The sequence below is a fragment of the Tympanuchus pallidicinctus genome, unplaced genomic scaffold (genome assembly GCF_026119805.1).
Source record: "Tympanuchus pallidicinctus isolate F22 unplaced genomic scaffold, pur_lepc_1.0 scaffold15, whole genome shotgun sequence".
Classification (NCBI taxonomy): Eukaryota; Metazoa; Chordata; class Aves; order Galliformes; family Phasianidae; genus Tympanuchus; species Tympanuchus pallidicinctus.
In genome coordinates this window covers 31,872,620-31,896,367 of record NW_026294669.1, presented here as the reverse complement: position 1 = coordinate 31,896,367, position 23,748 = coordinate 31,872,620, and the positions used below count along the sequence as shown (strand labels likewise).

The following is a 23,748-nucleotide window of genomic DNA, read 5'->3' as shown; positions in this document are numbered from 1 at the left end:
ACCACTAACAGTAGATAAATAAGCAAAAAGGAGGAGATAAAGGCTTGTGAAACTGATGGAGGGGAAGGTTATTTACAGCAAACTCGGCATGTGGCAGCTAGTGCTAGAATCTTCCTTCCTGCAGAATGCCTGAGCAGCAACTGCTGTGCTGCAAAACCCCGGTCCCACCAAAGTGGTAGGATTATTTCATCTCTTCAAACTATTTTCTAATAATCATATTATAAACAGAACACTTCTTTTAACTTAAATACACTCTCATGACTTAAAAACATGCTGTCCACCCACATGCAGCCACCCACTCGTATGACCATGACTGCATACCCAGGCAAATAAAATACTCTCTCACTACCTGGAGATGAGAATACCCAGAGATCTTTTGTGCTCTTAAAAGACTCTGGAGGGTGAAATCACAATATTTGGGATACAGTGTTACCATGTGATAGCTTTTCCCTGCCAAACTGTAACTCAACCAACCCTACAGCCTACAAAAGAAATGAAGCAGTCACTCCCCGCTCTGCTCAGGCACAGGGGATGGAGGGCAGAGAGAACACAAGTAGGAAGGAACTTGGAAGCACAGAAGCTGAGTTTGCAGCCCTTGCGTTCAGAGGTATTTTTCCCATTGGAAGGACTTCAGTTAAGACCTTGGGATATGCATTCAAGCAGAAACAGAAGTTTATATGCCTCGCTTGTATTTTAGCTACAAAGATTTCTTTAATTTTGAGTTCCTTTTTTTGGGGGGGAGATAGGGGGGAAAGAGGGTGGGAAGTTCTAAAGTATTAATGCGTAAAGAGGAATCAACTCACTGAGCCATTAAGGCTTTCTGAAATCTTAACTGTAGGCCTTTGCTGTGACAGCAAGTCCTATTTCAGAGGCTCGTTTTCCTCCCCCAGTTCCCATGGGTGCATGCAATCGCTTGATTCTTGCTACAGGTTGGCTTTAACCTTGTTCTGCTGCCTCCCAGTATCTTCCCACCCTGCGCCAATGGGCTGACGTAGATGTGAGAAGTCAGAGGTGCTCTCCTGGGATAAGAGGAGGAAAGAATGAGTTCTGTGGGAGGCAAAGGAGCAAGCCCAGGGCCAGGAGTAGGGAAGGACAAGAAAGTTGTGCAGGATGAAGAAAACGTGTGTCAAGAATGATAAGATGTGACTGATGAACAAATTTAGTAACTGAGGAACAAGTCTGGAAAAAACAAAGCCATGGGGCTGAATGTGTATTATTTTAATATAAAGAGACAGCCAGGGGGAAGGAGGGGAGCCAGAATTTGCCATCTCCAATCAAAACATCCAGCCTAGACTCCCGCCACAAGCAGTGGCCAGCACAAGCTGCTCTACATGAAGAGGCAAGAAGCTCCACTGAGTTTCAGTGTCACATCTGCACGTTCTCGACAGACACAGTCACCACCTGCTAACCCAGGCCTGCTGGTTTCCATCACAGCCAGGCACCTTCACGCCTACAAGGATCCAGATCAGGTTCCTTCCAGGCAGCAAAAGAAAGATGCCCTCAAGGTCACCTTCTGGACAAGGGGAGTAACCTCTCTCGAGGCAGCTCTTCTGTGGACTACAGGCAGAAAATTCCATTACATGTTCAACAAGATACAAAAAGCACAGGGGGGAGATAGGGCATGCACAGAAGGGACATGGAAAATTCACAAACATTTATGCATTCAGGTGCTCCTGAGATCTTATATGACAGAGATCTAGGATCTAACACACAACAACTGAGGCCGCTTCTGAATTTCCCTGTTGCAGTCTTTCTTCCTGTTCTTCCTGTTGCAGTCTTTCAGCAGCACTAATACTGACGTTGAATCAGAATGTCTGAATGCAGTATAATCACAAACAAGGCACAGGCGACTCCTAAAAAGTGCAGAGTGTGCAATCAGGATGATTAAAGAAGCTTCTGTGCAAGGAATGACTAAACAGGCTGGGCTCCTCGTCCTGAGAAAGAAGGGAATCGGATGGTGCTCTATAAAGGTATGCAGCAAAGGGAAGATGAATAAGCAAACAATCCCTCTCTCCACAAGGAGCAGCAGTGCAGGAACAGTCAAGCAGGACCGACTGTGGCAGGCACTGTGCAAATGAGCAGAGGTGATTCTTCCTGCTGCAGGGAATTACAATGAATTAGCTACTGCAAGAAGTTGTGCATGATAAACGCTCACGGCAGTTCAAAAAGCAACTGGACAGTGATCATGGACAAGGTTCCATGGGTGAGGGCTGCTGTCAGCGAAGGGAAACTGAAGCACTGATGTCTGGGATGGGGAAGTCAGAGGGAATGGGAAGAATGAAGCAAGTTCACAGAACTAGCAGTAGCTTGGACACGTGCACAAGGGACCCAGCTACAATTGCGCTATCATCTGCGATTTCTTTGACAGCCAAACTCTCCGGGTCTAACCTTGAAACCTTAGTGTCCTTTCAGATAGCCTTGCCTGTGTGATAACTGTTGACACACCTCTAGACCAGGTCTGGTTTGTGACAGTTCTTTTTAGCTTTTTTGGCTGTCCTTAATATTGTCTGTCAACAAGAGCAGTGCAAAACTTTCCAAGCCTAAACAAAGTTCAGCACTATACAGATGTCTATATTAAAGTGGCTGCCATAGCTGGATTTCCTTGCTGCCAGATAGACAGTGATTTATTCTGTAAGTTTTGTGCCCTGAGCTTTCACCAATTCTCTTCTTTTCATCCTGAAGCCCGGCAGAAGTCTAGCAGTAATAATTAGCAAGCCATAAAATTCGACCTGATTTGTGGGAACCACTGAAGGATGCAAAGAGACACTTCCGTTCAAGGAGGTAGGAACAAAGGCGCGTGGTTACTGACCCAGTCATGTCAGACCTAAATTTTGAGGGAATCCCAAGTGATAAGCATCCTGCAGACTGAACGCTGCCTATTCATTCAGCCCTTCTAGCAGAGTGAATGAATCATCTTTTCAGCCAGAGACAGCCCCTCTGGGTCAGAGCTGAGGTCAGCGGTAGGGCATGTGTTTCAGACTGCCTGCCCTAAATGAAAAGGAAAACATACAAGACCGCTTATGCTGCTGCAGTTCCAAGCATTTCATCTATAAAACATTTACATTTAGCATCTCATGAGACCTCTTATAAGTGGCAGCTCAGGATACATCGCCAGGTCCTTCTGGAAGGGCCATCTGTCTTCCCATGTCCTCACGTCCTTCTTCCGCAAACACTGTTTTCAGCTCATCCTCCTGTTTGTTCCCAACATAACCATGAGCTCAGTGTCACTGTGTGCTGTCTGCAGACTTTTAGCATAAGGAGGTCAAGTTCATTTTGCAGGACAGGTTGAAAATGTGCACCCTCTCTCCTTAGCTGGTGAACCAGCCCCTTCCAAGCGGCAGGGCACAGTCTGCAGAGCTTGGTTTTGCTGCATCAGCAGAGGGCTGAACACATGGAAGAACGTGTCTGGGCTGTAATCTGGTGTTTCAGCTAGAAACTTCTAAGGCCAACAAAGCTGTTCATTTGCTAGCATCCGGCTGTGTAATAGGTGTTTTTCATTTACAATGTAATACAGTCTGTGTCATACCACGTACTTTCCTTCATAATTTTTTAAACATTGATGCTCAGCAGGGAGCTGTGAAATTCCATCTCATTTGATGGGAAAAGGGATGTCTTTAAAAGCTGCCTCCTGCAGCTTTCACCCCAATAAGCATTTTCCTCATTCCTCTGTTAATTAATGTCCAGTTTTCCCTCCTGAACTTTTTATCCAGTTCATTCCCTGCAACTTGCCTCCATCGTGTTGCTTATCCATCCTCATCTTCCCCTCCACACCCATCATCAACAAAACCACTTCTGCCTAAGAAAGCATAATAAGCCTGACTGCCAGAGGGAAAAAGCACTGCATGTCTGAGCCCAAGCTGCCCTTCCCAAGCAGGGTTCAACCACTCAAAGGGGCACCGGGGCTTTCTCTACCCTCTTTCCTCAGCACATTGCTGCTAAGCATCAGATAGCAAGGAACTCATCCCAAGTACTGTCTTAGAAGTGTAACAGGACTTGCAGTGATCCAGCCCAAGCCATAACCCAAAAATCAGACTGAGGTTCCTGACGGCTCGAAGATCAGCACTATGCAGGGAGACAGATGGTACTCAGAACAGTTGGGCACCCCACTTCTCAGTCCACATCTACCTTTCTGAGGCAAGCAGCAGCCAATACTTGCTCTGCAGTAACACGGACCATGCTGTACAGAAGAGCACTCTTGTTAAATGCTGTGAAGACATATCCACAAAGAAACAGACGCTATGTTTAGGAATACCTAATATACCCAGTAATACCAAAACTACTGGCCCAACATTAGGCTCCCCTCTTTGGCCTCATTACTCTCCCACCCACTCTCAGATGCAGAGGTGCAGACGGCTCAGGCCTAGCCCCACGTGGATCCAAAGCAGCCCTGCCACCAGTGTTAAATTCTTGAGAACAGAAACCTTGGGAAAGGCACTGAGGTTCCTCCATCAGCTTACAGATCCTGAAAGTCCCCTCTTACCCCATACATGCTTTCTGCACGCCATCTGGCTGAGCTGGAGCCTTTTCCAAGAATACAGTACTGAGGTAGTTCCCAGCACTGCTGGTGCCCCACATTATGCACTGTCAGCAACAGAGAGATGATGAAAAGCCTCCCCCGTCCCACTTATTTTTTTTTTTTCTTTTTTAAATAAAATACCTGTATGTTATATAAAGGATTCTGCTGCTGCCCTTATAGCCGTTTCCAATTTGAGAAAGCATTTATATGAATGAGGCTACAGCACAAACCAGAGGAAAGAATAAAACCTAAAGCTCCTTTTCCAGAAGCTCTGCTAAGATCAAACCCCACTGTGTGCATGCCAATCAGCAGACATTTCCAGAACGGATTTACTCTGGTGCTTTGTCAGTGTTCTCTGGGAATATTACAGAAGCCAGGAGATTTTTCTTGAAGCAAATTGTTACTTGTCCTTCAAAAAGGCACCTGACTTGATACGGAAGGATTTGGGATGGGAGGAGCTCCTAAACAGCAATCCTTGTTATTTCAGTTGACTTTGCATTTGTGAGCATTTTAGAGGAGCTGTACGTGGCAAAATGGGAATTGTTAACATCTGGCTAATAAAGACAACAATACCCACATCACTATACTTGACACAGACCCATGATCAAGTGCAAAAAATTACCATTTAAAAGATAGAGTTGATCATTCAAACACCAACCATTCAAATCGTACGGTGCTATGCTTTGCTGTACGGCTTCCAAGGAGCATTGCTCATCACCATTTGCAGCTTCTGAAATGGGGGTGGCATTCTTCCTTTTTCCACGCAAGGAGTGACTATTGAGACAACATGTTTTTATATAGAAGGCTTCTTTATATCAATACTAAATGCACACAACTGTGACGGGAAGTCGCTGTGGAAACAGTTCTCTCCATTTAGCTCATGTTTCATTGCTGTCTCTGTTTCCTATCACAAAAAAAAAAGGACATGGCTATATTTTCCTCAGCTCTCGACCCTTCTCTGTCGCTTTACCTGTTCAGAATCCCAGGAGGTCTTAACATGAAAGATTTCCAAAATCTATTGAGAGATTCACACACTGTCCAAAACTCTCTTAAACTTCTTCTCGTGCCAGAACCACCTTCTGCTGCAAGCAGGGAGAAAAGAAAGGCACATTGGGGTGGATCAGGACAGCATTCAGAGACATCTGCTCAAATTCCCTGCCATGTTCTCAGTCAGTGCTATGGAAGGCACCAGGGAAAACATTCTGATGACCCAACTTCAAGGCACTTTTCACTCCAGGTCTTCATCAAAATCTAAATTAAAAATATTCCTTCTGCCTTAGTTCCTAATGTTCATTTTCCCATTTCAGCCATTCCTGAGCAAGAAAGCCATAAGATCACAGAAATGGAAGGAGGCAATCAAGGCCTGGTGATGTAACCACACCAGGAAATACACTGAGGGCCCACGACTGTCACCTCTCTGCAAACCACTGCAGAGCATTTATGCATAGTCAAATTAGATACGAAAGGGCACAACTGAACGACACTGAACCATGAGCTCCTTTGCAGGAAAAAGCCTAAAAAGCTGATGTATTCACAAGGAAGAAGAGCAACCTTGCTGCAAAGCAAATGAATAACTAAGTCTAGTAATAAGCAAGTCTAAGGAGACACTGAGAGCTTTTTTCCCATAGCTGAGATGCAGCTGTCCTCTCCCAAAGCAAAGGGCATGGCTCTATTTTACTGGCAGTGCTGTTAGCTCTGTAAATTTTACTTTCAGCAGCCCTCTGAAGGTGTGGGTCTGCCCCTACTGAGAAAGTCAGACACATCCATGCTGGAAGGTCGCCAACATGCATTAATCACCAACAATACACAGACAAGGTGGTATTTTATCTACAGGTTGGCCAGGCAGAGCCATTTGGGAACGTAATGTTAACCTCCTGTAGGCAAGAGATAGTTAAAAATAAAAAATAAAAATAAAAAAATAATAATAATTGTAAAAAAAAACCATCAGCTCATTCCTACAAGTATTTAACGTTTTGTCAGGAAAAACCAGCTTCCTTCAAAGCAGCAAAGAGCAAGCACTGACTTATGTTTCCTGACACCCCAAGAACTACTGGCTCACGTTCCCCTGTTCCCTGCATATCTGCAGGACTACAAAGACACTGCAGTATAAATTCATTAACACAGAGCGCAACAAATTCAAGTATTCTCATTACACATGGCCAGGAAGCAGACCATCCAGAGATCGGAGTGCCTGATTTCCATAGGTTACCATGTTTTAACCATGTGGCACTTTAGAGACCAATTCATTAACTGAAAGCGAAGCATTCAATTCAGATACTCCCTGATTTCCTTTTAACCCTTTCCTGCTGCTCTCTGCTCTACTGACACACGCTGCAATCAATGAAAATCCCGTATTTGTTCCCCATCTTTGCAGGCATTTAAGTGTATGTTTTGATGGGGGTCACGTTCCTGGGAGTGAAACAAAATACCTGCCAATAAGGGAACTCCAGGAATTACAAACACACTGGAAATATGATGCCAGAACACCTCTGAAAGAATTTAGAAGCAGCGTAAGGAGTACATTACACATTTGTTTAACTGCACCCTCTTTACATAAAAGACAACAGTAGAACGTGGTAAAAGCAGAACAGGATTTTCTGCATTCAGCAACACTTCCTTCCATTTTCCTTCCCTTGTCATCTCTGCACCAGAAACGCTGAAATAACCAGCACTGCTGCAGTTGTAATGACTTAACACCCACCTCAAGCACATACAGAAAAAGACTAATTTTGTAAGCTTCAGCGCTTTTAAATTATGCTTGTTGCCATGAGAACTTGATTAAAATGCCACCTACAAGCTTGCAGAAAGGGGGAAAAACAACAACATCAACAACAAAAAATCCCCTTTTAATCAGTGGTAGTACACTTGCTGCATTGCAGCATTTTCATGAGCTTCACAACCTTCTGCAGTGAGAGGCAGCAGAGATGCCCAGATACATTTTGCTGAATACTTCATTCTGGACAAAATTTAGCTGACGGTGTGGTTGTCACCCACCACCATTAGAAAACACTCCATTCAAGGGAGATAAAGCACATGTGTACGTTCTGCACTACGTCACAGATTTGAAACTAGAACATTAAGTGCATGTGCAAAGCAAGGGCAGCCCTGACAGCCACCTGAGACAACAAAGTATTTGCTGTGCGATCTGAGACAAACCAAAGCTACTCAGAGTAATTTACCAGCCACCTAGTAAAGGAGTCGCCTCACGCAACTCTTCCTAAGAAAAGATGGACACATATACTTACCCATGAGCAAAAAACCCACCATTATTCTAATTAAGAGCCAGGCTGCATCCCATTTAAAATGAGACTAGAACGAATTTTCCCATGAAAGACCAAACCCCTCTTGAGGATAACATCCATGTTAGAGCATAAGGTCTCCTCTAAAGGATTTCACACAAATCAGCCCAAAGAGCACATATCTACTACCAGCAGAGGGCAAGCATCATGCCAGAGATCCTGGCTGCCATCTTCTAAAGAGGAAAATGCAAACTGGAACAGGTAGTTCTATTATTCCTTCACCTCATTTTCATACATTATTAACTGTTCTATTCACCATAGAAAACAATGCATTCTTCACCAGAGGAGGTGATAAGCCTACAATCTGACATCATGGGACAACAGAAGCTGGCGGTGCCCTCTACGAGTTGTTCAGGTGTGAATGGAAATAGTGCCATGTTGGACTCAAGGGCACAGAAGGGTATTCTGCGGCCGCTGGAAGCTCTCAAACATGCAGCAAAACACACACAGAGGCCAACGGGCATATCAGAGATGGGAGTGGAATGTGATGGAAAGAAGTCTCAGAGTGCTGGTTGAGGCTAGCAGGACCAGCTCGCTGAGATCACTGATGCTTATCCCACCTTGCCTTCTCTATTTCTTTCTGCTAAGTGCAGGGAACCTGGAATTCTGCTCCCATAGGATTAAAAGAAGAACAAGATGAATGTCATGATTATCCAGACCTTCTGGTGATGAAAACAACGTTTCTCTACTTCACATTAAAAAAAAAGCCTGGCTTGTTTTTCACAGGCATGGATTTTCCAGGAGATTAACAACACTAGCAATTATAAGGTACTTCACCGAATAAAGAGATTTCTGTTTTATTATCTATGGACTGCTGAGATTACGATTGTCTCATCTCTTCTCTGGATTAACGTAATTTATTATTTGCTGCCACTTTGTCCTCTTCCATTGGGCATTAGCTGCATACAGTCTGCTAAAAGCAACCGAAGGAGAGCCTGCATGCCACGCTCATAACGATCTGCACCAGCAGAGGTGACTCACTGTCACTTTCACCACTGCTGAAACACGCCACCCGCTGCCTCCCTGTGCTCACACCCACTGCTTGGTCTCCATAAATGTTCACCAAGTGCCAATGAATGTCACTGAGTGCCATTTGTTCCATCTGGAGGAATTCGAGGCCTTCAACCTTTGCATCATATGCTCTTCCATGTCAGATACCATTCTGTCAGCCTATCCCTTTGCTGCCATCTGCCACACAGCAACATAGCACAGCGGAATATCGGTGGGAAGGTTCAACCTCTACTGCCATACCACTGACATCCACCACTGATGCTGTGGGCCAACGTCATAAAACAGGAGGCAGTACTTTCAGAGCAGCCCTTGTTTATGTTTTTACTGTAATGAGGATCTTCCCCAGGGCAGAACAGCTCTCCATCTAAGGCACTGAGCTGCAAGATCAGAGTTCAGTCCAGGGCTCTGCTCCACAACCTTGAACTTACGAACACATAAGCCCGTGCTTCAGCTCTCCCATCTGTAAAACATGAATTACCACATTCACGCTGTCCATAACTTGCTTATTTGTGCTGCAAATCCTTCAGGGCAAGGGCTGTCTCTTTACATCTGTGTGAGGATGCTCTGGCTCCCAACCAATGTCTTCATATCCAGATTTCAGGAAGTTTTGTTCAAGGAAGTACACTGACCAGACACAGCATCTGCCCGGAGGCAGCATGACAAACTTTTTCATGCAGCAACCCAAAAGGAGAAGATTGCAACACGGGCCTTTGACATCAGTGCTTGAATAGCTTCCTGAGCATGCTGGAGAAACAGAGGGGCCAAGACATACTGTACCTCCTTGAATGCTGTGCAAAAAGCAGCAGCACGGAGCTTTGGATGTTCATCTTCTCTGGTCCCTGAGAGCCCAGAAACTCTGCTCTGGCCCTTGGTCCTGCCAGAAGGGACTCTTAAAGCCCCTCCTACCAAGAATAACCCCAGTTCAAAACCTGCATGTAAAGTCCCAGATGAAGGCTGCAGCCCACCCACCACATTAAGGACCCCTGCTGATGATGCCAATGTAAAAAAACAAAAAAAAAAAAATTATCCCATGTCTGTAAGGCTGCTGGCCTGACCAACAACCTAGTACCCTCACAGACTCTCCGTAACACTTTCCCCCTCTTTCCTCCAGTGATCTACATAAAGCTTTCTGCATTTCTTCTGATAGCTGCTCATTTCTAAAATTCCTTTTATAAACAACTGCCTTTGGCAGCAATTAAAAATGTGATATGTTGAAGTGCCAGAATCCACAAGTAGTGCCATAAATCACAAGGTGTGCACGTAGTCCCTGCTTCCAACTTCTCTCTGCAGCTATGTAACAGGTCCTTAACATTTCCTCCTGACATTAAAGCAGCCTTGATTCCATCGGTTAGTTCAGCTGAAGATGTGTCAGTGTTCACACAACCCAAAAATACTTGCTTCCTAATTCTCTCACTATGCCTGTGCTCCGGTTGCCTGTCTCTGCTGTCTGCTGTGTCTATCCACACACATCACTGTGAATCACACTGGCCAACTGCTGTCACATTTGACAGAAGACACTAAGCTCCTACCTACCACCTCAGGAAATCCACAGATGGGTAGAAGAGCTGAAAGACATGAATGCCTCTGTGGATGGAGACATATAAGGAGAAGAGCTCACCCCTTATTTCTCTCCTATGTTCCTGGCTACCAACCTACACTGCCAAATACCACCAATCATTTCAACTGAACTCAAATCAGTATGAAGACTCAACGCCAAGCATTTCAAAGTAGATTTCCTCTGAAAGGTACAGAAACATTCAAGGTGCAGAAGGAATGCTTTACCAGATCTTCCTTACATTGTTCAGGTCAGAAAAAAAAAATTAAAAAAAGCTTATCTTTGTTTAATTTGCTATTTCTACTGCTAGTTGAAATAAAACGTCTAAATTCTGCACTTGGGGAAAAAGAGGAGACGGCGTCTGATTCCATTTGGGGCAAACCTTCAGCTTAATTTTTAATGGAGCTGAACCATTTTGTCCATTTCAGTTATCTGCTGCATTGGTCAATACGTAGAACGTGGAGCTGCATCAGTAACTGAACTGTCACTGAATTAGAAAAACATATTCCTAATGGAAAACATGCTAAACCGCAGAGAGAACGGTGCTGTGTATTACCTAACTCTCAATACACTGGATTTTAAGAAGGAAAACAAAAAAAACAACCCACAAATAAAACAGAATTAGATCCCTAGCTAGCTGCATAATGTATGTGTTTTCATGCTGCTATGTCCCAAGTGAGCTGCAACACATGAGTACTGATTTCCATCTACGATTTCCCAGCATGAACTACAGGGTCTCTCAGCTGGTAATTACACCAGCAAACATGGTCTCACCAGCATGTTGCCTGCTTCTCACATCTCTGTCTCTCTTCCTACGTCTGAGTGTAAGCTCTCTGGGCTCTGGAATAACTCCACTGTTGGAGCACACAGCATCTAACACAACAGTGATCTAAGGCAGACTTGGACACCTAGTTACTAATATTATGGTGCTTAGAGCACTGAATCGCAGAGCGTTAACAAGAGTCACAGCAAAAACTGTTGCACACAGTAGCTCGCTCCCAGGCACACTGCCATTAACCCTAGACTTGATCCTGCTGTGTCTAATTCTGTTTTCATTCCATTCATAAAGTGGAAGCAGGCTCCTTCTGTGTTCTTACAGTTTCTCACAGCAAAATTATGTAATTGTATAAGCAAGGAAAAAAATTTTTTGCACAAAAAGGTTTTAACTGAAAGGAGGATACAGCATGCTACAGAGGACTCTTACAGACATAGGTAGGGGTAACATTATCAACTAATTGATAAGAAAGGGTTGTTGATTGAGCACCTTGAGATCCCCACACATCGCACACAAACACAGCAAAAGGCCAAACAGGCAAACTGCCAGTTTTATTACAGAAATGTCCTGGAGCCTTCTGATAACAAATTTGAAGATGATCTGGAAAACAAAGACAAGAACAAGCTGTCTCTCTAATGTCAAGCTTTCCCTTTACACGAGAAGCCCCCAGCAGAGCACGGTTCCTGCACTGTTATCCCACTCCCTATGCAATTCTTCCAGCTGCCCAGCGTGTCAGTCAGAGAACGGACTGATTCATAACTTCCTGTTTCAGAAGGAACCCAAGTCTCGGAGGGGTTAGAAAGGAGGGAAAAAAATGACTCATCTTAAGGATGACAACTAGAATAGTTTCTGGTCACGATTATGAGGAGTTTTCTTTCATCAGCTGTGCTGGAAAGAACATTATGATTCAAACATCTGTTCTTCTCATAAGCTTCACTCCTCAACACAAACGAATCCGTGCCACTCACAAACCCCTCATGTGCCAGAACGCTCACAGCACTGCCATTACTCCCACTGCCTCTTTTCAGAAGCGTATTTACTAACATCACTGCTTACGCCCAATATCTCAGCCCTACCTCTGGGCATCAGATTTTCTAGCACTGAGCCCACAGGGGCCAGGACTGCTGAAGCAGCCGATGACTTGTGCTACAAAGACACTCAAAGCTCTCCTCTTGGAGTGGGATCATTTTTTCCATGATGGCGTGGCAGGCAGCAGTGACTTCCAACCCCAGCCCTGCCACCAGCCACAGCCAGGCACTTCATGGAAGACTTCCATGGAACTCAGCACTAGGAAGCTATGTGAAAATTCAACATTAGCACACTGGACCTCTTCTTGAGCTGCAGGAAGCACTATGTTGACTTTAGAGCCAGAGAGGCAAAAGAAAATATGCTTCTCAACTGCTCCTAAGTTTCCATGTGAGCTAGATACACCAGCTCACCTTCCTTATTTTTGCTCCTCTGAAATATGGCACAGCAGTGCGAAGGCCTAGTGCTGGTGCCAGCTGCTGATCGTTACAAAAGCACTGAGCATGAGCTGCAGTGCACAGAACAGTCCAGCTTTCCTTCCTCACCAACCTCGTCCCGCAAACCAACCCATCACTGTTCAGCATTTTGCAGGGGAAAGTAAGGAAGACATTTTTCCCTTCTCCCCCAGGCTCTCTGGCCCACCTCCGGGCCCACAGAGCTGGTGTGCTGCTTACCAAAAAGCTGCAGCAAGTCATGTCATCTCTGCCTGTCAGTTCCTCCCTGAACAATCTTGCTTTTGGGCTGTAAACAGGTTTGAAGCACCTACTAGTGACTCAGCGTGAAAGGTAGCATTATTACTAACACCAGCACCATCATCATCACGATTTACCAGTGACAGGGGAGATTCTCCTTCCTTTCCATGGCTTAACAACCATGCCTGAGGCCTTTCAAAATGCAGCAAATGCTGATGATAGCAGATAAATACAAGTAAGTCGGTTCTGCTGTTCTGGCTTTTGTTCAAAACAGGCATTTTCAAAGGAGAGAGCAAAAAATGACTATTAAGATCACAAGAAAGGAGAAAAGAGGCAGGTTGATTATACAATCAATAACAGCACTCTCTTCAAAGCAAGAAAAAAGTAGAATGGTGACAAAGGATAAACACGGAGGTGAAAAAAAAAAAAACACCACAAAGGCTGGTTTTGTGCCATTGACAAATTTCAGCTGGAAGCTAGGGAGGGGTTTCTAGCTCACAGTGCAGTTGCAGAACAGCCCACTGGTCAGTAGGAGACTACTTTTAAAAGACTGGTTGCTGCTGAAGGAGGGCTGGATGCCATGCTGGAAATGAGACCAGGTGTGCCAAGAGCCTTATTCAACCCTTCCACAGTCCTTAGTGGAGATGCCTCCTTGCAGCTCTCCCTGTGCCAAGCAGGAGATATGCAAGCCAGCAGCGTGGGAGAAGAGAAGGCAGAGCCAGCAGGGGCACAGTGTTCTCTCTGAGCATGCTGCAGGTCCACCTTGGTCCCACGCTGTCCATAAACATATCAACATAGCACCATCACAGAGCCATATTGCTTTTGAAGCCAAGCTTCCAGCTCTAAATGTTAGGAACAGGCTACACTGACATCACAGCTCTGCAATGTGATTTCTGTCACCCTTCTGCAGCCCTCTGTGCCACCCTGTTGGTTGTGTCACTTCCCCTGCCCACCCAAGCCCAGCCCCGGTGATGCCCTTGCACAGGATGCACTGGGACAAGCTCCTTTCCCTGAGCCCTGACCTCCTTTATCAAAGCTTTCCCCATCACCCACTTGCTACTCATTATTTTTACTAGTGAAAACTAGTGTAAAGTAGGTGGTTTTTGTCTTTATAGGGACAAAGGACAGCTCATGCTCATGAGATATTACCATGCCATCACTGATGCAGTGAACCTGCACAGAAAAAACTAGTTCTGATGAACAAGCCTTTCCTTCTCTTTCATTTCAAATCCACTTGCCCTCTTCTTAAAACACCTGAGCAGCACCAAGAGGCTATGGGGTGCTCCACCATCTTCTCCGTATTTCAGAGTAATAATTCAGACCAATCAGTTAAATAAGAGGCATGCACAGACTGCTTAAGCCTAGCGAAGCAGATGTCTGAGAATTTTATCACCAGCAAAGAAATGGTGACCGCAATGAAACGTCCTGTTACTTTAAATCTACACAGCTAATTTAATCTTCCATTTCGTACTCGCTCATGGCTGCAAGGGTACTTCGGGGCCATGGGAAAATTCCTGAAGCACACAGGATCAGTACAAGCAGCACCGTGCTGCCCCAGGGCATGCCAGGAGCTGAGTGTTCCTTTCCCAAGTGCTGGCATATCCTCAGGCACATTGCTGCCACCAGAAAACCCCCCTGGATGTTTAGGGTTAGAATGTGTTTAAGCAAGCGCAAATACACGTAAGGTGGGAGAAGCCTGCGTCCCCTCTCCAGCAGCACATCCCTCAGGACAGGAGAGGCTGGCACACATGGCCCTCATCAAAAAACAGCACCTTGCATAACTTCAGTAAAACAGGGTCCAGAATGGACTGCCCACTTCTGATGAATATCAGTCACCATTAACTGCTTTCTCCCCCAGCCTCCACTCTTATATCCCGAAGTTCAAAATCCTGTCTTCAGCATTTCAAACTTGTGCTTGAGTGAAAAGTAACTATGTCTATCTGTAAGTTAAATCAATGAATACCTATGAAGAAACACTGGTAAAGCAAGTATGTGCTCATTAGTACAGCAAAGGCCACGCAGATTCCCTATAAAACTTGGCTTCAAGTGTCATAGAGAGTTTTCAATTGTCTGAGATGGGCTCTCTTGAAAGATTTCTTTCTTCCAAAGAAGAGAAAATGTTCGTTTCTCAGATCTAACACAACCATTTTCAATTCTGAAGACAGAGCAGTACTAGCTTATCACTGCTCTGCCAAACTCTTCCCAAATTTTCAGTGGCACAGCTCAGCACAGGGCATGCTGAATCAGAGCTGCATGCAAGCAGCACCGTCACCTCTTTCAGGTGCTCTCCTTCAGTATCAACACCACCTTAACACTGTCTCCACCCTGAGCTGTAAGCAGGTCCTTGCTAACCAAACCTGGAAGACAGCTCCGTAGGCAATGGGCACAGTGGCTCCCATCAGACACAAGAAGCTTTGAAAATAAAAAAAAAACAACAAGGCAGGAACTAAAACAAAAACACATAAACACAAGTGGGAAAGTGGGAACTAACCCCAGAAAAATGAAGTGTTCCAGGAGTTAGAGAAGTTTTCTTGCTCTGTTCTCAAAGCCAGGTAAAGCAGCCTCCTTGTGCAACTATTCTAGCAAGAAAAAAGGTCATACCTGTTCAAGCAGATGATAGGGTGCTCTGTGTGGTTGTTAAACAAGGAAAACTCTCTGTTCCTATAAAAAAAAAATAGAGAGAGATACACACTCTATTTAGTCCCTGTTCAGGTAGCTTAGCACAAACTCAACACTGTAAGGACTGAGATGCTACATAATTCTACAGCAGGGGGTCTGAAGCCTTCCCCCCATGACCCACGTTAAATAGCAGAGGTTACACCACAGACACTGCTAACCCCCTCTTGTGATGCCTTTCATTCTGTGAGAAATGCTTGGGCAGTAACAGCAACCAGCCTGTTCAAGCAGGCTCTTCTGCGTGTCCTGCCTACACACCCTCTCCCTATTGCAAATTTTTCACCAGAATACACTGGACAAATACTATGGATAGCATGGATGCAAACAGCAGTCTGGCACTGAAATGGCCACTGTCAGGGAGAAAGGTATATGATGGGGGCTGCTGGTACCACCTGTCTTTAAGGCTGCCTCTCATTTGCTTTTAATTTCAGTGATTTTAGTCAGACTCTCCTTCTTTCACATGGACTGGATCTGCTTGCCTGCACCACGATGCTGTTGCAGGGCTGTGCTAGCTGCAGTGCTCCACCAGTTTGCCCAAGCAACACCCAGCAAGAACTGAAAGATTCTGCTGCTTCGAAGGAGAAGGTTTCAGACAGTTCTGACAGCGAATGAAGGGAGAGCGACTGCTCCAACACACTGCAGAGGCTGTCAGCGGAGTGTACCATCCACTTACAGGCAATAATTAGTGGCATGAAACAAGCTGTAGGAACCGCAGCTCCAGCTCCCATCAGTTCTAAGCCCCACAGGATGAAGAGGAATGTTAAAATAAGCTAATTAAGCTAGCAGAAAGATCGATGTTCTGGACAGCTGAGCGTTCAGCACTCTGTGTCCTAGCAGCCCTCCCATGTGTCACCCATACAAACAACGCTGTGCAGCACGTGCCCAAAAAGGTGGCTCCTGGGAGAGTTAAACGCCTAGGGCAACAGCATTCAGCACTGACACACCTGCAGCAGGCAGCCCAGGTGACCAGACAGCATTTTAAGGAATAAACAAAAATAATAACTCTGTACTTACACACGCTCATTTATCATCAGCATTGAACACACGTTCCAGTTGCCCAAACTGAAACCTCAATCAACTCTCTGCTGAAGGTCTAGCATAATAAATGTGATTTTAGCCTGCAGCTGAATATCAAATATACCAAACAGTCAAAATACAGTGTGCCAAAGTGGGAAGCATTTTTCTGTCCCAGGAATTTGCTGGGGACGGGCTGCATCAGCAATCAGCAATCCTACCTCCTCCTGACCAGGACGAAAATGAGACATTTCAGAGAGCCTCCCCCAAGAAAACAGGAGGGGCAACCACCCACAGGGCAGAGCTGGCAGCTCCAGATTCAAAGCATTTACCTAGAATGCAAGAAGCTAGCATTTAAGTGCCTGTAAGAATCTGGTCCCACTACTATGAATGTAGTTCTCGACTTTCTCTGAGCATCTCCTAGTAATCACAGCGCAGAATGCATTAGAAAAGGTTCCTTTTTGTGTGTATATACACCTATAATTTTGTTTTTGTTCCTCTTGCCTCGGGCAAAAATCCACAAAGAATTTGTCCCAGTGAGGAACGCACTTAAACTGGCAGGCTTTACACCAGTCTTGTGCAGTGATGAAGGGTTGTACTGGCCCACCAGTTTCAGCACTGCAGGGGATGGCACCTGGTCTGCTCTGAACGCTGGCTTTCCAGAGGGACGTGGCCCGAAACAGATGAGCTGCATTTCACTGCTAATAACAAGCTGCACAGGAGACCTTTTGGTCTTTCTATTTATTCAAAAGAATGAAGCACCTGTCTCGCTCAGAGACGTGGATGCCCCATCCCTGGTGACATTCAAGGTCACGCTTTAAGCAACCTGATGGAGCTGTATGTGGCCCTGTCCACTGCAGAGGAGTTGGGCCAGAAGATCTTTAGGGATCCCTTCCAATTCAAACTATTTTGTGATTATGTGATATTTCTCCTCCTTCCAGTTTAGGGGTCTTTTCCAAAGACTGCCACATGACCTACCTACCACGCATTTACTGTGATGAGGACTAAGCATATACTTTCCCTGCGCTGTTCCACCTCCACCCCTCAGCAAGGTACAGTGCTTCCATTCCAGCCCCTCTGCCCAAGGCCCAGCTCTGCCTTGGAGTCATCAGCTTCACTCAGCTGCCTGCAGAGCAGCACTTCTAGAGCTATTAACTCTCCCGTCTGGGAGCTTGTCTTTTGCTCCTCATTCCCCCAGAGCAGCGTGCAAGCAATGACAAAACCTAAATTGCCACAAATTACTTTTAAGCATTTTGTGTTTTGCGCAATAATGCATTATACACGACAGTCTGCAAACACTACGGCTGCAAATGGATCTGATCCATTAGCACCAAAGGTTTCCACGTAGCTTTTTCCTTTTAGAATACTCTCTTCCTTTCCCTTAATGTTTTCCTCCCAGCAGCAGAGCCTTCAAATAATAGAAACGTCCCGCTTGTACCCAGCAGGCCTGTAAAAAGTTTTAATGCTGCAAAAATGAGCAATGTCATCCCAAATTTCTTTATTCTAAATGCTAATTAATTGCTTCTGTGTTACAAAAGACCGGATTACTCTTAACGCTTCCTAATTCCCACAGTTTAAGTAGCACTGCTTGTCCAACGACCACAGAAATCTCCTTTCCACTATACTAATCCACATCAATTTTTTTCAGTCTGTTAAAATAAATGTCAAAACCCTACAACTCGGAAAAAGTCATTTTGCAGAGAAAAGCATCCCAGCACTGCTGCTGCTGGTCGGGGCAGCTCACGGCCACGAAGGAGCAGACAGTCAGAACCAAAGCTGATGGGGAGGCAGAGATGGGAAAGATTAAAAGCTCTCTAAGCTTTTCTCCAAGAACCTCGGGTAAGTGGAGCCTGAAATGTGCTGCAGACAGGAGACACTGTTCAATCATTTATGGAAATCAAGGTTAGCAGTGTCAGCACAGTTGGCTGAGGAGGAAAGTTTCCTCATCTTGGCGCAGAAATAACTTGGCTATGCTAGTGGCTGCCAGTAAGGAATAAAGAAAGGAAAGAGAAGGACAAGGAAGGCAAAGGATAAAATGAGTGCATCAATATTTTCACAGCTTGCACACAGCAGCCCGGCTAGGACCCTGAGGGGGTTTATGTTTCAGGAGCCTCAGAGATGGAGACAATTGCTACATTTGATGAAAATATACGGTGTCTGGGTTTTACAAATGGTGTCTCCAATACTGCATATGATTTTCTAACTAGCAGGAAAGAAATCATTCTGCTAACAATTACTGTTGAGCAAAGGGCCACAAAATGAACTGGGGTCTGGAGCACCTCCCGTAGGAGAAAAGACTGAGTAACCTGGGTCTGTCCAGTGTGGGGAAAAGACCAAGGGGGGATCTGATTAATGTTAATAAATATAAAAAGTGAGGTGGGAGGCAGATGGGTGAGGCCAGGCTCTTCTCACTGGTGGGCAGCGATAGGACGAGGAGCAATGGCCTCAAAATTGAACATGGGAGGTTGCATACAAACGTGCTGAAGAACTTGTTTACAGTAAGGGTGGTGGAGCACTGAGCGGGATGCCCAGAGAGAGGGTGGGCCTCCTTCCACAGAGATATTCAACACCTGGCTACATGCTTCCCTGTGCGACCTACTGCAGGGTACCTGCTTTAGCAGGGAGGGCGGACTCTATCTCTTGAAGTCCCTTCCAAGCCCCAAGCTTATGTGGTTGTGTGATTCTGCCCTGCTCGCCAGCACAGACATGTCATCAATGCCACATCTCTCTTAACTACAGCTTCCTTGCTTTGTAGTTGCTCAGTGAAGATAGGTCTGGGGGCTGTTTTCCTAATCTTGTCGAGACGAATTTTCACGCACACTGCTTGAAAGATGTGCCACCTGCTATTTTATATCTATAATTTATTGCATAATGAGCTCCCATAAACTCTTACAATAGCTTAAGAGACTTGTAAAGTGAATCACTAGCCTATTTTTTCTCAGTTCGTCAGCAAAGCAAGAAGAGCTCAGGTCACCAAGTTCCCCCAGACTACACAGTCTCAGCCCCAGATTCCCCTCACAGCACAGCCCTAGAGGCTTCCTCCAGCCAAGGACTTGGCCTCCAGGAGAAGGGCTGCATAAGACCCTGCTAATTGAGAGGTGCTGGCATAGCACTATCTCACACCTTTTGCCATTTGCTTTAAGAAACCTCAGCTATTTCAGACACCCATTAAACTGCTATGTAGACATGAGACGCATCTTCACAGGCTTGAAGGGAAAAGCTCGCTGGACTCATTGCCAGAAAAGAAATGCTTGCTCCAGTCATTTAGTGAAACAGAAACTAGCAACCCTCTGAGCCGGCAGCCAAGAATAAGTATTTCGTTAAGATCTGAGATGCCTTTCCCCTAACAGGGGCAGCACTATGTCCACCTCTGTACGGTACACCAGAAAATGTATGCTACCACACTCGGGTCTAGCGTTCTCACACACATACTGCTGCGAAACTGGGAAGCTGGAGACCTGCTCCTTTGAGACATTACTTCAGCATAACCTGACATCTCACCAAGACTTTGCCAGACACCACCAAGTTTGTAAGACACGATCGCATCATTTTTTTTTTTTTCCCCTAAAGGAACAGGGGAAAAAAATCCAACACACTTTGAAATTATGTATGGTACTACATGTACCTTACTGAATACCGCATTTAATCTGTCTTCAGACTAACAGTGCTTTCTAAAACAAGCCCACAGCCTTCAGTAAGCTCACGGATGTAAAAGCAAAAGCACGTGTTGAAAAGAGCTCTGTTCCCAAGGAGAGCTCTTGCAATGAAGGAAACCAGGATGTGTCAAGACTACAGGGGGCTTTGTCTCAGTCCTGAGTGACAGACATCATCAACAGAGAAAATCAGCCATTGCCTTTCATGTATGTACACGAGCCTTGACAGTCACGCTGCTGCAAACCAACAGCACGAATCTTTCTCTTACACACTGCACTAATTTGGAGGAAGGTGAGGAGAGGAAGGGAGGGAAGGAAAGACAGGGCTGAGGAGGTGAGACAAAGTGCCAGAACAAAGCATGGTGATGAGAAACGATGTGCAGCTGGGCAGAGCCACTTCCAGCTTTGCTCAACACAGATCTAGGAAGGCTGAAAAAGCGCTGCCCAGAGCAGGCACAGGGCAGGTCCACACTGCAATGCTCCAAGAACATGCTTCCACCAGCACAAAGAAGGCATATTCTTGGCTGCTCTTTTTGAGCCCCATCCTACCAGAGCAGTGGGAAAGCAACATCTACAGTCCCACACTACGCTCTCTGCTGCTTCCATTTCCAGGCTCCCTTGCTTAAAGGTGACGCGAGCATCTCCTCCCAGCAGTACTCATGACTGCCAGAAATGCACAGCCCATGCATGGGGTGGAGGTGTACTGCAGCTGGGACAGACAAGACAAAGGTTCTGCCTTTCAAAGAGCAGCACAGGAGTCTTCCCCATGGCTGCAGCTCTCAAGCAGGCAGGAAGGGATCTTTCTGCAACTGAGGAATGAGGGAGGACACGAGAGGGCTTAGAAAGCAAGAGGTACTACGCTGGCTTGGCTCCATCCTCCTGACAGAGGCTCCTTTTCAAAAGCACCAATTTTACTCATCCTGCAGACTTTCCTATGTTCTACAAGGCAGGCAGAACATTTTCCCAGTATATCTTATACCCAGAACTCAACAGTATTTCAGAGGTGCGATGGAAACGTCAAGACAGACACAATAAAAATATGCCACATTTTTTTTTGGCTTGGCTCCAGTTTATTTTTCTTGCCAGCACGATATTACACAATGTAAAGTGTAATTCAGAACTTCAGAAGATGACTCTGATGAAAAAGTAATAAAATCCCACTTCACAGTTTTTCAAACTGCAAGAATATCTTGCGGGTCATTGAGAGAGCTACTTACTACCTGAGGGGAAAACCACAGTACTCAGTTCCTGCTGCTCTACGGCAGTAAGGAAGACCAACCACACAGAGAATCAGAATTATTTGAGTTGGAAGAGACCTTTAAAGGTCATCTAGCCCAATGCCTCTGCAATGAACACAGATAGCGACCTCTCAGCATTATCTTGACGCCGTGCAGTGCTTAATTCCACCCTCTTGCATAACCAAGCACAGCCCCTTGCCTGTTTGTAAGTTACCATGAGGCACATCATGCCAGAAGAGCAACAGCTAAGGAGCACCTCTAGAGTTGCACGGGGAAACCACCTCTACTTACAGCCACAGAGGTTCTTGCAGTCAGTTGGCTGCAGGTTATCCAATCCGTAACCATCCTAAGTTAACTTTCTGGAGCAGAGAACAGGCTGTGCAAATTGAGCAGTATCCATGACAACCACATTTGAGCTGAGGATTTGCACTGAGATGGATGCATTTGAGAGAAAGAAGCCCAAAGCACCAAATGAGGTAAGGAACACAGAAGACACAGGCTAGAACATATTCTCTACAGCATGGATCAACTGTGATACACATGCCACCAGAGATGCCCAAGGGAAATGGGAATAAAATCATTGCCAGAAAACCTGTACTGTGTATACAGCTTGGGAACGTACGTGGCAGGGTGAGCAGAACAAGGCCAGCAGTCATTCCCTGCCTTTCTGGGACACATTTTGCTACCACACCTCGGATTTCTGCTTCTTCCTTCACCACATTTCATAGCACTTTAGCTGAGCACTGACCACATTCTCTGACACCTTAAGGAAGCTTTCTTGGCACACATGAAAGGAATCACATGTCCTTGCTGATGACCATACTGCCAGACGCCTTCTGCATGCATCCCAGTAGTACACACACTTCCACAGCTGCAAAGCTAAAGGTCCCAGAGGCTTTAAGCCTTGCATCTTCTAAATCACCCCTAACTGCTTATCTCTGTTAGCAATCTGAATGCACAAGTCGCTTGTCACAGGGTGAGGGGGACTTATAGCAAGTAAAGTCATTGAGTGGTTGAGTACAGGGAGCTTTTTGCTTGCTTTGCCAGGGTTTCATGCACATCAGCTGCCATTGCTGCCTCCAGGCCTACCAGGAAATGCCTAACGGCCCCACAGACAGACAGACAGCACACTTAGGCATGCTGGGAAAGTCCTTGTGAGCTGACAGCAGCCTAATGGGGGGGCCATGGCACAGCAGCTCAGGAATGGGAAGCAGGACAGCCCAGCAGGCAATTCCTTCCTTCAGCTTCAGCACTGGGGAAGCTCTGATATCTTCTTGCGAACACACGGAGGTACCTCAACAGGCTGGATTTCAAGCTTGCTGAGTGCCAGCCTCCTTCTCCTACCAGTGAGGGGGAACTAGAGACCAGTAGCTCACCTGGCCTGAAGCAGAGATGTGCCACAAGAGAGAGCTTAGGAAAGGGCAGGGAAGGACGGCAGCCCCTGCGGACAGAACCATCTCCACTTTCCTGGGTGGACAATCTAAGTAAGGCAGCAGACATGGTTAAGACACAGTTGTCCCAAGCCATCTGCTTAACCCTGGCTGCAGGATTGCCCTGCTGGCAGCCAGAGTGATGAGAAAACACACCTCCATGTGCCATCACTGCTTGACTTTGTATTGGAAGGCTGTGCATGGGAGAACCAACAAACAGCCAGGCACAGCCACTAGGAGCTTCACACTCCACTCCTAGCCGAAGGAAATGAGCTCACATACGTGACCTTCTACAATGCAGGAAGAAGCAAGGACATAAGAAGTAGCAATCTTCAATAGAACTTTTCTCCTTCTCACTCAGACGTAACCTATCCTCAAATTACAGATGCATCATCACTTCATTTTTCGCTTGACCAGAGCCTACACTCATGAAAGAGGAAAATCTCCCCCAGCCCAGGGACTGCTCTGGCTCTGCACTGCCAGAGTAACCATACCTGCAATGAAATTCCTCTTCCTGTGCATCTGGTTCCTGCAGTGTGGCAAAACTAGTGACCTGTTAGTGACTTAAGTAAATGAGTAATGCCTCATGCCAAAGAGAAACTGATACCAGCATCAGCTAGGGGGAGAAGTTCCTACCATGAAACAGGAGCAAGAAGTTTTTTTTGCCTGACAACAGGCCAGCTGGTGGGAGACTCAGGGATGCTTAAGAGAAATGGGTCCCACAAGTGCCACAGGTATATGGCCCTCAGAGGTGAAACTGTAGGAAACCGGACTGAGGAGACTGAAGAACTTCAGTCCCTAAAATCAAATAGTTCTTAATTTTATATTTTATAAATCCATAAAGCATTAGCCCAAACTCTTCT

The 23,748-nt window shown here is 45.7% G+C and overlaps 1 protein-coding gene across 33 annotated transcripts in view; it reads right to left on the bottom strand.

The window, feature by feature from the left end:
* Nucleotides 1-23,748, bottom strand: part of MAP2 (microtubule associated protein 2) — a 112,207-nt gene that overhangs the window by 69,371 nt on the left and 19,088 nt on the right. For 32 of the 33 annotated variants that reach the window (XM_052676159.1, XM_052676158.1, XM_052676152.1 and 29 more), the window contains one exon: nucleotides 15,476-15,535. The exons of the other annotated variant lie outside the window; for it this stretch is intronic. The gene's annotated coding sequence lies outside the window, so the exon portion shown is untranslated. The remainder of the gene's footprint in view (nucleotides 1-15,475; nucleotides 15,536-23,748) is intronic. 33 annotated transcript variants of the gene reach the window in all.